We start from the raw sequence: 18,140 nt of genomic DNA on the forward strand, positions 1-18,140 counted from the left end.
GAGTGCTAGGTGTGATCTTGGGAGGTGACCCTAAGCACGTGGCCAAAAATCAGAGCATGAGCATAAGGGCTGCACCCTGAAGGCAGAATGTGATATGGAGGTCAGGGGGCCTGTATATTGTATTTATATTCCCAAGTCTTTATATACTTATCTGACCTAACACTCCAGGTATATTTAGTCTTCCTGTCATATATAGGAAGACAGGTATAACACCATGAGAAGTACAGTCTGTCTTAAAGACGCAGAACTTCATTCATTACTTGGCAAGCATTTATTCAACAGGCATGAAACACACCAGGAATAAAAATACCAGAATGACACAGCCTTTGCTCTGGAATTAGCCACAGTCTAATGAGGGAAGGGAGTATGATGTGAGGCAGAGAATTTATATGTTACAGACCAGGTCTAGGTGAAAGACTTGGGGAGATCACCAGGGAGAGAGGACTTGCAAGGGACGGAGGTTGCAGAAAGTAGTATCTGGAAGGCAGTTGAACTGGTTCTTTCATTCTGCTTATACTCCAAAGCTACAGAAAGAGGTTGGGTTCACCTCTTTTCGTGAAAATGTTTAGACTACTTCCCCTCATGCTTTTATGGTATTTTGAATGGTGAATCATGGACTGTCACAATTCTTTGAAGTTCTTTGAAGGCTGGAAGCAGTCTACCCCAGGCACTTTGAGTGAATCTAGCACATAATTGGTACTCAAAGCATTTTTTTCTAACCAGATGGAACTATATATCCAAGTTAAGGCTTTTCTCAGCTTTGGACCTCAGTTTGTCTCCACTATAAAATAAAAGGTATAGCCCAGACCAGGTAATTTCTGAGGTCCCTGCTGTTGCCAACAGTCTATGAGCCCACCTTGCATACTTTCCTAGAATATTCGGTTTCTCAGTTCAGTTCAAGCCAGTCAAATATTTGCAAGTTAATTTATTCTAAACCTGTGGATCTGACTGTTGTGAGTTTTGTAGGTAGATGGCTGATTTCTCTCCATCTAGAGCCGCTGAGGCTATGTCTACGAAGTGTCAAAAGAACTGTTGAGCTCTGTCAAACAGCTAATCAGTGCTGACTGAAGGGAGGGCTGCCAGTTCCCCAGTCTGAAGGGAGCAGTCAGTTCAGTTAAAAAGCTTACTCCTATGACCTCAGGCATATACAAATCTCATTCACTGGCTCTTAAGGGTCCTTAAAGGCACAGGCTCAACATCCCTGCTAATCACTGGAAAAGGAAATTATGGCAGAGATGAGTACCTTGAGATCATTTATGTGAAAGTATTTTGCAACTATAACATGCCATCAGAATGTGGCTTACTGTGATACTGCTAATAGTAGTGGTGCTATGGAAGAAGTCTGGGAAAATTCGCAGTATTTATACATAAAAGTTGAGATTAAAAGGTACCTTCTTAGATTTGTGTTTCTATCATGTTTGAATTTAAAATGATGAATTTTGTACCACAAAAGCTAACTGAGAGAAAAAGATCAAGAATGCAACCTCCTCTGGGTATAGGATTGTTCTATAATAATTTTAACAAACACTTGTTCCTGGACGGGGACACTTGGAGTTCTGATGTTGCCGCGTACAAACTGGTGGGGACAGCCCGCCACCACCTAAGGTCTCAAACCTTATTTCTTTATGTGTAAAATGGGGGTAAAACTGTCTAACCTCCCGGACCCAGTGAGGAGAATTAAGAGGTAAATCTGAAAACCCAACAGCCTAAAGAAAATCAAAGTATTATTACCTTACTGGATCTTTCCAACAACCATGTTGCTTTTGGCTGGATTTCTTCTCTCCCAATTTATGAATGATATAACAGAAGCCTAGACAGGTTAAGTAAATGGTTTCCAACAAGAAGGCTAGTTCGCCCAGAGTTTTATTTTCTATTTGCATATTTTATGCGTATTTTTTTAATGTATCTGTTGTTTGCCTAGGGCTATAGAATCACTTGCATATCATTTTCTTTTAAAAAAATCCAGAAAAAGAATACAAGTATAGAAGAAATTAAACCTGGTGGAGATTATTAAGAGATTATATTAAAGAGATTATATAAAAGAGATTATATTAAAGAGATTATATTATATTCTATATTATATTATTATATATTATATATATATTATATTATTATATATATTATATTATATTATATATTATATATATAATATATTAAGAGATTATATTAAAGAGATTATATAAAAGAGATTATATTAAAGAGATATTATATTATATATTATATATTATATATATTATATTATTATATATATTATATATATTATATTATATATTATATATATTATATTATATTATATTAAGAGATTATATTAAAGAGATTATATTAAAGAGATTATATTAAATCTACCATTAGCAAAAGAAAAGAGCCATGAATTCAAGCCCTATTGAAGACTGCCAAAAATACTTTTCCCCAGCTTTATTTATCTCCATAAGGCAATTAAGCAGAAAGCACAAAAGATAAGAAAGGGAAAAAATAGCTCATTTCAAACTACAGCAAGCTATATTCTTTGCACTGTCTCTTCCCTTCCCCCAAGCCCCACTTTAGCTGCAGCCTTTAGAAATGCGTGTGAATTCTTCACATGTTGCGGCTCCATCTCCTATTTCACTGTTCCTGAAATGGCAGATAGTGTACAGGTTGTCACTGTGAATGGCAGACCCAAGAGCCGGGGGCTCAGCTGCCTCCGTCATTCAGAGGGGAATCACTGAGGGCAGTTTCTTTGCGATTCCAGGTAGGCATGGATGGCTCTGCCTCCTGCCAGCTGTTTGACCTTGGGTGACACATGTAACTTTTCTGCGCCTCTATTTTCTCATCTGTAAAATAGGTATATTGATATGAACATCACAGAGTTGTTTGCAGGAATTATATGAGAGCACCTACATAAGATTAACTGAAATTAATACTAGAGTACCTAGTGGGGGAGCAGGGGTTGGAATATGGTAGCAGCTCAAACACCGCTTGCTGCTGCTAAGAAGCTTCGTGGTGTGAGGGCTCAGTCCTGGACTCTGATCCAGGTGGCCTTGCCTCTAATGCCGGCTCTGCCATTTACTAGTGTGTCCTTGACAGAATCATTTTCTCTTCTCTGCTCCCGGACGGTAGGGTCGAGATAATGGCAGAGCCTATATTATAGAGATTATAAGATGCTCAGAATAGTGTCTGTTAAATAAATTGCAGCAAGCTCATATGTATCTAAACTGCCATGTGGGAACACAGAAGCCGATGGAACCATCTGGGGCACAGTCATTCACAGCACAACTGTCCTAAGATCCAACAGCACCCCCCACTTCTGAATCTGTCTCTGTTCCTCCTGCAACTTCTCGCTCCCCACTCTCCTCCATCAGCCACCTGGCTTCTGTCCCTGACTTTCCTCCTGTCCTTGACCCTCTTCAACAACCGCACCCTGCATTCAAATTCCTCAGCAGAGTGGGGCCTTTTCCCTCATGGCTCACTTTGCCTAAGTCACAGATCCCAGCCAGGTCACCTCAAAAGCTACTGGCCTCCCTCATGTGCAGTCAGTTGCAAAGTCACAATCCAAAGCCCAGCAACCCTTGTCCCAGGAAGGTGGCCACGGAGTGCTGAACACTTTGAATTATGGTTTTGTAACAATCATAGCAATAGGTGGCATTCTAGAGGAATCTATAAAGCCCTTGGAAAGTAAGGGAGGTAGGTGAGCCCTGTGGGCAGAGTGGGGACCTGCCCAGAGCAAGGCTCATCCGAGCTGGCCCGGCGAGGTGAGTGGAAGATGGTGAAGAGGACAAGGTGGGGAAGGGTTCTAGGCAGGAGGCAAAGGTGGACTGGGGTGGGGAGATGTAAGCAGAGGTGGCCTGTGCACCTTCCATCCCATGAGGTCCAGTCACCTGTGCTACACCTTTGACGGTGCTTTGTATAAACTCCTCACTTCTACTGAAGCTTTCAAAAAAAAAAAAATGCTACTCAGCTTTTATGGAAATAAGTCTGTTTCACATTTCATCAATTTCCATCATGTGTTATTGAGTCATACAGTAACAACCACCCCAGCAGGAATAAACAGGGGAGGATCCTGCAGAACCGCCTCTCATTAAACAGTAACTGATGGCAAGGCACTCCATTAGTGGGAGTGAACGTCTGCACACAAACGAGAGGGCCCCACCCCGCTGCAGAACGCTGCCTCCACAGGTGTCAGTGGGAACGTTTGCAAAGGAAACAGAGAGCCCCAGTTTACTCGGGAAGGCGGTGATATGAAGGTTAGTTGTGAGAACCTCGACAAAAACCAAGGGTACAAGGGAGGCATTTGGCATCTTTGGGAAGAAAGATGTAGACTAGATACAGCAGCATGGCCACGAGTGCCCAGGGAATTCCTATCTTCTGGGCACTCCTTGGACTCCTTGGACTCCTGGGTCCAACTGCCTGTCACCACCAATCTGGCCTCTCCCAGGAGCTCAGCGGTTCTTAGAGAGACAATGCCTCCCATCTCCTGCAGGCTCGCTTCCTGCCATCTGGTAGGAGGTGGTGGTGGCCGTGGAGCTGGGCCAGGGCACAGCTCTGTGTGTACCTGGCAGATAGAAGGAAGTTTTGCATTTTATGGGGAAAGGGGGAGAGTTGGGATCCCTGTGCTCATTGTTCATGGCGCACCATGCCTTCAGAAAGAACATATACACAAGGAAGCGTGTTAGGGTTGGTGATCCCTGGTCCCTGAAGCCGTGTGCATACAGGAACAGCCTGCACTTGCCGGGAAGCTGGCCCCCCTCCCTCTATGGGGTGCTTGCCCAAGAAAGCACAGCAGACCTGGTCTGTCCCTGTGGCCTGGTAAGAGAGGCATGCCAAAAGCAGACATGTCAAGTGACAGAGGACAGAGCAAACAAACAGTGACATGAAAGTCAGGGAGGCTCATGCCGCAACCAGGAGAGAGACACATGTAGTGAGCCGGAATTCTACAAATGCATGGTGACTGGGTAGCTATGTTCCTCTCCTGTTAGGTGTGTGTGTCATCTTGCCCTTGGGAGCCACCGAGTCTTCCGTGTTCACACAGCATGGTAACCTAGACTGCTGGGTTAGGATGTGTCCCAGTCACTTAATTATGTGCTTGCTTCTTGATGCCTGCGTCAAACTGAAAATTCCACAGGAGCAGGATCTCATAGAGTCTCGGGAACCAACACAGACATAAATGCTCATACTCATTTGATGAAGGAATGAAGGAAGGAAGAAAAAATGAATGAGTTTATAGAATTTTTTTGTAAAGATTCATTTATTTAGTTTAGAGAGAGAGAGCATGAGTGGGAGCAGCAGAAGGAGAGGGAGAGAGAGAATCCCAAGCAGACTCCATGCTGAGTGTGGAGCCCGAAGCGGGGCTCGATCTCACAACCCTGCGATCACAACCTGAGCCAAAATCAAAAGGCAGATTCTTAACAGGCTATACCACCCAGGCGTCCCTAGAACATTTTTATAATCACTATCTCACTTGCTCTGCTCCCTAAAATTCTGTGAGTTTGGAAAAGCAGGCTTTATTGACCCCATTTAATAGATGAGAAAGCAAACTCCATGAGGCCCTAGTAGCAGCTGGAGTAAGTGGCAAAGCCTTCTCTCAGAGCAGAACTTCAATCTCACATTTCTGTTCCCAGGGAAGAATGAAATGAGCCAGTGTCACCTCCCGATGGGGGAGAGGAGACAAAGCTCTCTGGTCTAACTCTCTGGCTTTGTGGACAGGGACAGGGACAGGAAGGCCTTGAGAACTAGTGGCAAAATAGAGGCTTGAACCTGGGTCACCCAGCTCCCAGCCCAACATACTGTCCTGTGAACACACAGTGCATCTCTCTGCCTATCTGGGTATCAGTCCAGTTGATCTGGATGCCGGTACTGATGGAATGACAGGCAGGGAAACGATGATAAGAGGCCTGAACAGACAGCATGGTGCCCACGTTGCTGTCAACCATGTCAAAAGTGGAGGGAAGGGGTGCCAGGCGCCCACCATCCCAGCTGTGCCGGACCTGTTCTGGTCCTGGCAGCTGAGGGAGACATTGAATCCAAAGGAACCAGATTCCCCTGTTGAGCTTTCTCCTCTGAAGTCTCAGCAGACTTTTCTTCACTTAAAAAAAAAATAGTGAGAGTGGCGCCTGGGTGGCTCAGTGGGTTAAGCCGCTGCCTTCGTCTCAGGTTATGATCTCAGGGTCCTGGAATCGACCCCTACATCAGGCTCTCTGCTCGGCAGGGAGCCTGCTTCCTCCTCTCTCTCTGCCTGCCTCTCTGCCTATCAAATAAATAAATCTCTCTCTGTCAAATAAATAAACAAATAAAGTGAGAGACAATTAAGTTTATCTTCCTACCATCTCACACATATCACATTAACAGGTATTTATCCCAATACCAGGAAAACCATGCTCATGACCACTGCTGCAGCCAGGAGTAACTTGCAAAGTTTAAGAGTGGTAAGAGGGAGACAGCCAGCATGGCGGCTTGGATATGGGTCATGCCCTCCCATAGCCACCACTGAGACCCGGCCCACACATCCTTCGTCCACTTCTGAGTCCATCGACAATACACAGTTTCCAGGACACTGCAGTTTTGACCCTGCATCTCTCTGGTCCTCCACCTGCAGGCTTTCTCTAGGGCATAAAATTTGTTCAACCTGCAAGGTAGCCCAGAAGTACCAGCCAAGGACAGTCTTCAGCCAATGAGGGACAAGAGCCTATAAGAAGACTCCAACTTCCCACCCCCCGATGAAACAGTTTATCTAAATAATTGCCCAGGTGGTAACTTATCTAAATAATTACCCAGGCATCTTTTAGCAGAACATATATAACTTCCTGATACTAGGAGCCATAGGAGGCATTTTTCGGTGGTTTCTCATCTCTGAATGTCCAACAGAGCAGATGACTGTTTGCAGGACACTGTAATCATAACAGTGGTTCTCACTACATGCCAGGTGTTCTGCATTTCTCATCTAAGTCTTATAATAGCCCCGTCCTAACAGTATTATCATTCCTGCATGTTATGGATAGGAAAACTAAGGCATGGAGAAATTAAATTAACTTAAAATTAACTTGCTCAAGGTCCTACAGCTGGTCGGCAGCGGAGCCACATACAGACTTGGATCTGCTCAGGTTTGAAGGAACCCTGTGTGTTCTCTCCAACTATCACACGCTGTCTCCTGGAACTCAGATTGCGTCCTTCCCCATACTGCATTCCAGAGAAAAAGGCAAGTTGAAATAGGAACCGAGAGTCCAGTTTCAAAGAAAGAGTCTGATCAGCAATGTCAAAGGAACCTTCCAATTCTGTGGTTCACCTGCGAGATAACATTCCCACATTTGTGCTTGCGGTCATAAAATCCTCTACACAGTTTGCTATTAAACCTTGGAAACGTCTATGATTCTTACCTTGCAATGGCCTGTTGATAATCTGTTCCTATTTGCCCCTCCTCACCCCTCTGTACTCCATCTCCAATGTACAAGAAGAACCAAAATTGTGAACTTTCTGGAAGAGGTAACTGGGTAACTGAAAGCTATATCTAATGCAGGAGTGGCACACTTTCTCTTCAGGGAACCAGATAATAGTGTGTGTGTGTGTGTGTGTGTGTGTGTATAAATAATAATAGTAAATATTATCTGGTAAATTACAAGCTTTGTGGGTCACATATGGGTCTATCACAAGTATTCAACTTTGTAACATGAAAGTAGCTGTTGACAATAGCTTAATGAAAGAGCATGACTGTATTCAAATTAAACTTTACAAAAACAGGCTGCAAGCTAGATTTGGCCCTAAGGTCATAACTTCCCAGCCTTCTGACCTTATTGATAGAGACAAAGGCTGGAGGGTTTCATGGATATAAAGCTTCAGTTTAGGAAGGAGAAGTTGTTCTGAAGATGGATGGTAGGGACGATTGTACAATAACGTGAATGTACTTAACGGCACTGACCTATACACTTAAAACTGGCTAAAAGAGTATGTTTTATGTTGTGTATATTTTAGTCACTATTTTTAAAACATGGTTAAGGAAAGTATGTGTATAGGCAAGAAACTTGGAAACACAAAATCATTTGCTACATTGGGGTAGGCTGTGGGTGACTTTCTTCCATATGTTTGTTACTATAAAGTGTTTGCAAAGAATAAAAACTTAGAGAAGAAAAGTGGGCAAAGGACTTGAATAAACTCATCTCCAGAAAAAGACATACAAATGGCCGGTAAACGCAGGAGAAGATGCTCGCATCAAAACCAGGAAGCATCCCCTCACCCCTAGCGGGCTGGCTATACTAAAAACATGAATAAATGACAAGTGTCAGGGAGGGTGTGGAGAAACTAGAATTTTCATCCACTGCTGGCCGGAATATAAAATCGTACAACTGCTTTGGAAAACAGTCTGGCATTTCCTCAAAAACGTAAATATAGAGTTACCATAATGACCCAGCATGTACCTTTGTTCCTAGATATATACTTGGGAGAAGTGAAAACACATGTTCCTGTAAAAAATAATGCATGAATGTTCACAATAGCATGACTAATACTAGCCACGAGTGGAAACAGCCCATCAGCTGATGAATGGATCAACAAAACGTGGTATATCTTTACGCCCCTCTCTCCCCTCTCCTCCCCTCCCTGCCATGAAACCAGCTCTCCCTGTCTTCCCATCCCCTTGTTGGAAGCCAGTAGCAAGATTCTGTAGGTTGACTGGGGAGACAAGAATGACAAAGATGGCTTTTAAGAGCTGCCAGCTAGTGCCACCAGCCATTTTGCTCCCGCAATAACCCACGAGCAGAATTCTGAAAGCTGTACCTCTAGGTGACTCCTCGTGGCTAGAGCGGCTCTTTTTCATGACAGATCTGCCAACACCTAGGCCACAAATTTGTCACTGCTCACACTTCTTGGATGAAGGTGGCTGAAGCCGACTTTATAGGAACCACTCTGTCACCTCTCAGCTCCTCGGCTCTCTGGGTGTCCTTTTCCTAGTCATGGAATGGCTTTTGAGTGGAAGCTTTTCTTCAAGACCCACCGGCCATGACCCTGTACAACACAAGCAGCAGCAGTTGGTCAACTTCTCTATCGAAGCTCTGCTCACCTCAAGTCCTGACGAGTTTGGTGAAACCTCTGGATTTCCCAGTTTTCTGCTCTCAGTCGTGGATGTTGACAAGGACTCTGGTCAAGAAAGCAAGACTCTGCCTCTCTATAAGGATTGTAGGGATCTTGAAATGTCATTTATTCCATATCCCTGAGTTTCCATTATCTCATATTCACAGAGTATGCTTTCTTGACAGTATTTTAAGTTCTGGCAGCTACTAGTAAGTGCTCCCTCATGCCCCTTACAAAGTGCTTTCACATCAATTATTTCTTCTCTGTTGCTCCTCTTTGAGTCAAGAATCAGGAGTTTAGTTCATTGAGTTCTCCCTTGTTATAAAAGTTCATATTATAAATTTCTCTCTAATTCCTGATTTATCTGAACCTCAAAAAAATTCTGTTATAAATATTTATTTCCATTATCGTTTGTCATTTAATCCATAAATTGCTTAATAATGTGATTTTTTAAAATTTCCATACAAGTATCTTTTTTAGTTATTACTTCTTACACCCTATTCCTTCCCCCTGAGTTCAGGGGGGACCTTGTTCAATTTTCCCCTCCCTCTCCAGTGAAAAGTTAACTATGTGTAGAATTTGAAGTTGGCAAGTACTTTTTCTCTCAAGATTTAGAAAATACTTATTCCACCATCTCCTGGCCTTTATTGTTGACATGGAGAAGTCTGTGGATTCTCTGTTTTTCCTTCTGACTGTACTTAAGATTTTTTGTTTAAAAACTTTATCTTTGGTGTTTTGCATTTTCAGTATAGAGTGGCTATTATATATATTTTTAAATTTTTAGTATTTTTAATATTGCTTGGGACTCATTGGGATTCTTAAATCTGAAGAAGTCTTACATAAGTTCCAGAAAATTCTCAGTCATTATTTTTGAATGTTACCTATTCTCTCTCTCTCTCTTTTTTTTTTAAGAGGTATTCATTTATTTTAGAGGAGGGGGGAGAGGTTAAGAGCAGATTCCCACACAGTGGGGAGCCCGATGCGGGACTCCACATGGGCTTCCACACAGGGCCTGATGCAGGACTCAAGGTAGAGCTCAATCCCATGACCCTGAGAACATGGCGTGAGCCAGAACCAAGAGTCAGATGCTTAACTGACTGAGTCACCCTGATGCCCCTACTTATTCTCTCTCTCTCTCTCTTTTTTTTTTTTTGAGCTCCAGTGTTTTTGTAAATGGGCTTCATGCCCAACGTGGAGCCCAACACAGAGCTTAAACTCATGACCCAGAGATCAAGACCCTGAGATCAAGAGTCAGGCACTTAACCAAGTGAGCCACCCAGGTGTCGCTTAAACTCCTATTAAACGTATGAAACTTCCATCCTCCCCATTTAATTTTATATTTAATATAAATATTTAGTATAAATATTTATATTTAATAATGTTTAATAATAATTAATTAATAATAATTTAATAATAATAATTTAATTTAATAATATTTCAGTGTATTTTCAATATATCTATCAGTGCTCATTTTCTCTGTGCTCATAAATTAGATTGAGTGCATGGTTTTAAAAGTAGTTTGTTGGTTGTTTTTTCAAAAAGATTTTATTTATTTGACAGAGAGAGAGAGCCAGAGAGCATAAGCAGGGAGGCAGGCAGAGAGAGAGAAGGAGAAGCAGGCTCCCAGCTGAGCAGGGAGCCCAATGTGGGACTCTATTCCAGGACCCTGGGATCATGACCGAGCTGAAGGCGGACACTTAACAACTGAGCCACCCAGGCACCCCGTCAGGAGCCAATTTAAAGAGCTCCCACTGGACAAAGATGGGACAAGTTAAGCTTAAATAAGAATAATATCTGTAATTGATTGGGATATCTCATCTATGTTTAAAGCCATGAGTTATGACACCTTAAGAAAATGTATTTGTCTCCTTTGGAAGTGTACACACTGTATGTAAAGGTAACTAAAGAGTTGATAAGAAGTGTTTCTTTATAGAAGAATTCCAACTAATAGATGAAGAAGCAATAATACAATGAGAAATCACTATTTTGTAATTTCAGCTGATGTTAATAGTTGTCAATGATCATCAGTGACTGCTAACATCACAGAGAATGTGAGACCCAATATGCTTTTAAAAAGAAATACACAATCCCATTGTCATCACTGCAACTTTTAACACAAACTTAAGAGCCACGAAGTTTCAGATCTTGAATGCGAGGGTATGATTTTAAGCACTTAAAATGTGGCTAGACTATTAAGTTTACTTTGTACTGAGTTATCAACAATTTTTTTAAAGGTAGTCCCAGAGATTGAATCATTTTCCTATGGCATATAGCTATACCATTTAAAAAGATATATCCTGTATCCTGGAGGCCCAGTTATTTGGGTGCACTAGAAATCTCAATGTGCTTTCTTTATGAGCTTCACAGTTTACAACCCATGCCTGCCTATTGAGTGACCACAAGGTGTCCACAGCCACTTGTATGACAACTTCCTACCCCATCAGTCCTACCCCTGGGCATATAAATGCAGCTTTAAATGACCTCATAGAGAGAAATAGATTGAGAAAGAAATTTTAACACCTATAGACATTAGCAGGACTTAGTTGAGGCAGCAGCAGAATTATGGCATCTAAATGTTCTGTGAACCCAAGCATAGTTTAACAATAGCACTTTATTATTCATAATTTTAAAGGATGCTCAGTAGCCAGATCCTTGGTGAGAAATAAAATCAGGACTTTCAAGAGAAAAACCCCTAGAAAATTCCATTGCAGTTGTCCTCTTCTGATTGATACAATGAAAGTTACTAGTTCCTTTCCATTAATGATGTGGGGACCTAAACAATTCAGTCAAAAGTCCTTATTTTTAATCCTCTCTGCCATTTGTTTCTGGTACACTAGGTTCCTGGGTCTTTTGTGAAAAGGCTGGGAATGAAAGGCAAAGTGTCACCATCTGAATAGAAATCAAGCCTGAGAACTTATTACAGGCCCAGGTGAACTGGAAATGAAATAAACAGTCACTATACCCCAAACAGGAAACCACTAATTAGATTTTGTAGCTGAGCATAATTGCCTCCTAAACTGCATGTTAATACAGGAACTCAGCATATATTGATTCAACTTACTTAAATCAAAGGATGCACTGGCTGGATTATGCCAAACATCCAACAACAATGGTTGCATTGAAATGTAAATAATGCCGTGAGCCACCATTTGTGTCTACAGTGTTTTGAAACTGGTCATTCTAAATTAGGATTTTTACCTTGGCCTTGGGAAAATGTCAAAAATGGCCAGAACTCATTCCTAAATCAGACAGACAAATACATCTGTATTAGTAAAACACAAAGCAGGCCCCTAACTTTAAGTCCCCAGACCCATCTGACAATTTGTTAATTAAGAAACTTCAGCCATGAAACAGTCCTCAGTAAGGGTGTGAGATTGACAAGCCTTGGGTTTGCTGTCAGGTGACCAAAAGCTCAAACAGGATGGCCTGCTTTTGACAGTTGCATTATATCAGGAGGGAAGCAGGAAGGACCAGAAGAGAGCTCAAGAAGGACAAAAAGAAAGATGAGTAAATGAAAAGTGGGGAACTATTTGCTTTGCAGAAATGCAACACAGGATGGTTGAACACATAGCACTTGAAGACATAAGCCCAACACTTCATCCTCACACAGCTGAGTTCAATGACCATCAGAATAAACTGAGAGTCAATCAGAAATACAGAGCTCAGAGGATAGGGCAAATATTTTATATAGATACAGATACTGATTTATTTCCTTGGGTTAACTTTCCATCAGAAGATTATTCCATCAGAATAATCTGTCTCCCAGGATCTACCAGGTCTGGAGAACAATGGTGACTACCTAATTTTGAAACTTACCCATACTACCCCCCAACCCCACTGCCTCCCCTAAAAAATATGTAAGGAAGGAGCTTGAAAGTGCCTGAGGCCAGAAATGGCAGCCCCAGGAAGCATTACTTTCAGGAAAGTATAAGATACTAAGAAAGGGGTGGCACTAGTTGGAGACAAGGTCATCAGTTATAGGAGAGAAATAATAGGGGAAAGTTAAGGGGTAAGTTCCTGCAGAAACAAAAGAAAATAAAACATGGCAATCTCTCTGCTTCAGAGCACCATTAGATGACAATATTTTCCATAAAAGAAAGTGCATAGAAGAGGATAAAACTGATACAAGAGGGTGCACCTGAACTAGAAACTTTGCCCATGAAATTAACTGGGGTAGAAAATAGACACATCCATATAAAACTAACATAAAAATGAAAATGAGAAAATACAAATCAAAGCATTTTCACTGATGAAAATTTTCTCCAAAACCAACCATAAAACTAAAGAAATCTGTAACACAAAACTCCAAGTGAATTAAATAGTCTCAAACAAGGATTTAAGGCTATGGAAAACACCTTGGCTCAGACATAGAAAATTTAAGAACAAAAAAGGGGTATAGGAGAAATGAAATGAGAGTTGACTGAACTAAATATGGAAACAGAAGAAAAAAACAATCATATCAGAAAAGAAATCAGAATCTGTCCTCCCATAAGTGTCAGGAATAGCCTCTTATTGGCCTCCATTCCTTCCCCCCACCTCCCACCCCACTCCTTCCCCAAGTCTTCAGCACCATCCCGCTCTGCCTCTTATGTTTATGAGAACAAGTTCTGTATCACTTCACCACCATTGCGGCCACCATGTGAAATCCTTAAGCGTCCTTGATCCTGGACCTTCCTTATATTCAGAATAAATGAGCTACTCACAGCATAATTTTATAGCATAATTTTATCTTTCCCTTACTTATGTGGTAAGGTACAGTATTCAGGTAAATGTAGCCAGTTGAAAAGAAACTCTTCTGAGTGTGCAGAAATATTCTCAATTGTAAACATAGATTCCTGGGTTCTTACCATATTGTCTAGTATCCTATACTCTGGTGAGCCCAAGAAGATGATTTAAGGAACACTATGTAAAACCACACACACATCCAAAGATGCAACATTTGTGATAGGTGGAATTCTAACCATGGAGATTTATTTTATGTTGGTCACTATTACCATTCCACCAAAAATATTTGTCTATTATTGCATATCTAAGAACATTCAATGTATTCTCCTACTTGATTCCAAAAAGAATGATAGAAGACAAGTATTACTATTTTCTGCCTTTTTCAGACGAGGAACTTAGAAGCCAAGTCCACACAATTAAGAGGGGTCAGAGCCAAGATTCAAACCCATTTTGGTTTGGTTCCAGTGTCCATGACCTTTCCCTCTACCATTCTGCTCTGGAAAAATAAGAACTTGACATAAATTGTGCATCATGATAACTTTTGACCCCAGACATAACCTTGTTTGAAAGCTATGCATCTTGGAAGGTCATGCAACTATCTGAAAGAGGGGCATAAGCCCAAGCAAGTTGAATTTTTTAACAAAAATTTAAAAGCAGACTATAAAAACAATCAATAGATTTATCCTCATCCCCAAGGAAATAGAAATGTAGTAACAGTATATTTAGACAGCTCAATAACACAAAGATGGAGTCTGTCCTTCAAAACAAGAAAAAAATGGCAAATTTCATATATCTTGGGAAGAAAAAGTCTTTGAAAAAAATCCAATGGAAATTTTTTGAACTAAAAAAAATAATTTAGACCAGAAACAGCAAAACCAAAAAATAGTAGTTTAGACACAGATGAAAGGAGACTTTGTGAAATAGAAGGCAGAATTTTTTAAATTACCTAGAATGTGGCACTGAGAAGCAAAAGGATGAGTAATAGAAAAGAAACATTAAGAAAACATGGAGAATACATACCAAAAGAAGTCAAACATAGATCTCTTAGAATGTTCAAAAGGAGGGGTGCCTGGGGGGCTCACTTGGTTGGGTGACTGCCTTTGGCTCGGGTCATGGTCTCAAGGTTCTAGGATTACCCCACATAGAGCCCTGAGTCCACATCAGGCTCCCTGCTCAGTGGGGAGTCTGCTTTTCCCTCTGCCTCAGCCCCTCCCCTTGCTCGTGCTCACTCTCTCTCTCTCAAATAAATAAAATATTTTTTTAAAAAGAATATACAAGAGGAGAAATTAAAATAAATGGAGAGAGAAAAATCTTCAAAAAGATTATGATTGAAATTTTTTGCAAATCCAATAAATCTATGTGTTCTCATATTCTAAAAGTTCAAGTACCAAGCAAGATTTTTTAAAAACATAGTACTAGATATAATCCAGTACAATTTATGAAAATGAAAGATCAAGTAAAATATTCAAACCTACAAGAAAATGAGAATTGATTGGCAGGAGTGAAGACTAGGAAAGGCTAAGGGAACATGATGTAGTCTGGGTAAAAGATGGTTGGGCAAGACTGGTCTCAAGGGAATTGTTGAGAAATTAACTCATTCATAATGTATTTTGCAGATCAAAACTAACAACTTTATTTCTTTGTCTAATAAAAGTGCTCACTATGTGCCCACATTCTACTATTTGCTAGAGGTATAGCAGTAAACAAAACAAGTGGAATATGAGAGAAAGGGATTAATTAAGACTGATTCTTAGATTTGGAGAATGTACTAGAGAGTAGTACAGTTTCATAGAGTTGGGGCTGCAATTAGCCTTTATTGAGCCCTCTTAAGACAGATACATGCTAGATGTTTTATTATTAACATTATCTAATTTAATCCTCACAATAAATTTATGAGATACATATTTTATCCCACTATTTTATGTACAGAGAAGATAAATTAGTCCAAGACATCACAATGGACTAACCCAGTATTCAGACATCGGTCTGTCTGAGGCCATACCATAGCAAACAGCTTTATGATTCACAAAGTATTTTCAGGCCACTGGGGTTGCTTAGTCACTTAAGTGCCTGACTTTAGCTCAAGCCATGATCTTGGGGTTCTGGGTTCAAGCCCTGTGTTGGGCTTCCTACTCAGTGGGGAGTCTGCTTCTCCCTTACCCTTGTCCCCCTCCCTCCTTCCCTCTCCCTCTCGCTCAAATAAATAAATAAATAAATATTTTTAAATTGCGAAATGTTTTCATACTTGTGCCTTGATTCACTCTCACAACAATCTCATTAAGGAGATAAAGAGTTCTCATCATTTTCCTCATTTCATGAATAAGGAAATTACAGTTCAAAAAAGTTCAGTAACTTGTCCTGGGTCATGCAGTTAGTAAATGACAAGTCTTAGACTCATACCCAGGCCTCTCCTTCTCCACTATCTGTAATCTCTCCAGTATACCTTGACAATGTCTCCAAAACCAGAGCCCAAGTAATTTCAGAGAGGGCAGTGTGATGGTGTTCCATTCCTGACAGGGAGGAGACCCTAAAAAGAGTAAGAGGAGGAGAATAAGGAGAAGGAGGAAGCAAATTTACCAAAAATGGATAAAGAGGGGCGCCTGGGTGGCTCAGTGGGTTAAAGCCTCTGCCTTCAGCTCGGGTCATGATGTCAGGGTCCTGGGATCGAGCTCCGCATCAGGCTCTCTGCTCAGCGGGAAGCCTGCTTCCTCCTCTCTCTCTCTGTCTGCCTCTCTGTCTACTTGTGATTTCTGTCTGTCAAATAAATAAATGAAATCTTTAAAAAAAAAATGGATAAAGGCACTCCAGCTTCTCACAAATCACTGGTTCTCCAAGACTGGTCTCTCGATTATTAGCACCAGCATCACCTGGGAACCTACTGGAGATGCAAATTCTCGGGCCCCACAGCAGACCTATATTAGAAACTATGGGCATAAGCCTGGAAGGCTGTTTTTACAAGCCCTCCAGGTTTTTCTGATATAAGGCAGAGTTTGAGAAACACTGTCTTAAATCATAATCTTCCCAAGACTGTGCCCCTTTTCTAGACCAAGTGTGGAAGCCCCAAGCAGTCTTGAAGTCAACTGCTCCTATTTTTAACAGAACAGTGTGGAACTGATGCTTTAATCTGACACTGAAGCCCACATCTGAATCTTTAGGAAAGGAAATTCAAATAGATCTTCCCTAACAAATCCTTACCTGGGATATATAACCTTCTAAGCTCAAGGTCTGTAATTTCATTTTTCTTCTGAATTTTATTGTCTTTCAGCAAGTTTCTGCAAATGATCCTTCCAGGAAATAACCAGGTTATCTCCATGCAGATTTAATTAGGCAGCATATTGATGTGGAAATTTCACATTTCCACATGTAATGTAATGTAATATTCTGGATATTACAGAATATTAAATTAGTAGTGTGTCATCATATATTCATACTTGTGGACACTATTTTTTTTTTAAGATTGTATGTATGTATGTATTTAGAGCATGAGCAGGGGGAGGGGCAGAAGCAGAGGGAGAAGGAGAGAGAATCCCAAGCAGGCTCCATGCTGAGTGCAGAGCCTGACAGAGGGCCAGATCTCATGACCCTGAGATTATGACCTGAGCTGAAATGAAGAGTGAGATGCTTAACCGACTGAGCCACCAGGCACCCCCCTATTTTAAAGATTCTTTATTTGCTCACCTTTAAATTAAATAGTAATACTAAACTTTCAAGGTTATTGTGAAGACTAGACACAATATAGTGTTTGTCACCAGTATGTGCCTAATAAATGGCATCTAATGTTTTGATATTTTTAGCTTAATCTTTTGAGTCTAAATTTCCTAAATGGCCCCAAATAAAATTTTTACTCTAATAAAACTATTAATAGCCTTGGAACATTATAGGGACCTAAATTTTTTATTTTAAGAAACTCTAAGTACAGGAGAATAAGCACAGTAAAAAAAAAAAAAAACTTGTATTTCCCTTTTTCTTGACCATAAAACAGCAAGTTGGATAGTTCTTAAGGGCTGTAAGTTGTTACTACTAAGTGGGCCTGGAAGGGAAGGAACCATTAACAGAATGGTACTAGTAGAAGAGAAAGTGCTCACAGAGTGGGGCCTTGAGGACTACTAGGAAAATGAGTGGTTTCCATCCTACCTCTTCTCTACCAGAGAGGGGTAATGCATGTGTATGAGCTCAGACTGCCTGCCTTGTAATCTGGGCTTTCTAGCTTGTGTTCTTGTGCAAGTCAGTTAATATTTCTGTACTTCATCTCTAAAACAGAGACCAAGTAGCACGGAAATTGCCCAGCATATAAGACTAAAATGTCTCTGATGGTTTTGTGTGATCCAAGCACCGTCTAAGTTTATATGTACAAACATGTTTGACCCTCAGGACAATCCTAG

At 40.9% G+C, this 18,140-nt stretch overlaps 1 long non-coding RNA gene across 1 annotated transcript in view; it reads left to right on the forward strand.

Moving 5' to 3' along the window:
- Positions 1–7,456, forward strand: part of LOC125079223 (uncharacterized) — a 42,330-nt gene extending 34,874 nt beyond the window's left edge. Inside the window, exon 6 of the long non-coding RNA XR_007121072.1 lies at positions 7,023–7,456. This is a non-coding gene — a long non-coding RNA (uncharacterized LOC125079223). The remainder of the gene's footprint in view (positions 1–7,022) is intronic.
- Positions 7,457–18,140: the final 10,684 nt, after the last annotated feature.

The sequence above is a fragment of the Lutra lutra genome, chromosome 10, assembly GCF_902655055.1.
Source record: "Lutra lutra chromosome 10, mLutLut1.2, whole genome shotgun sequence".
NCBI classification, from domain to species: Eukaryota; Metazoa; Chordata; class Mammalia; order Carnivora; family Mustelidae; genus Lutra; species Lutra lutra.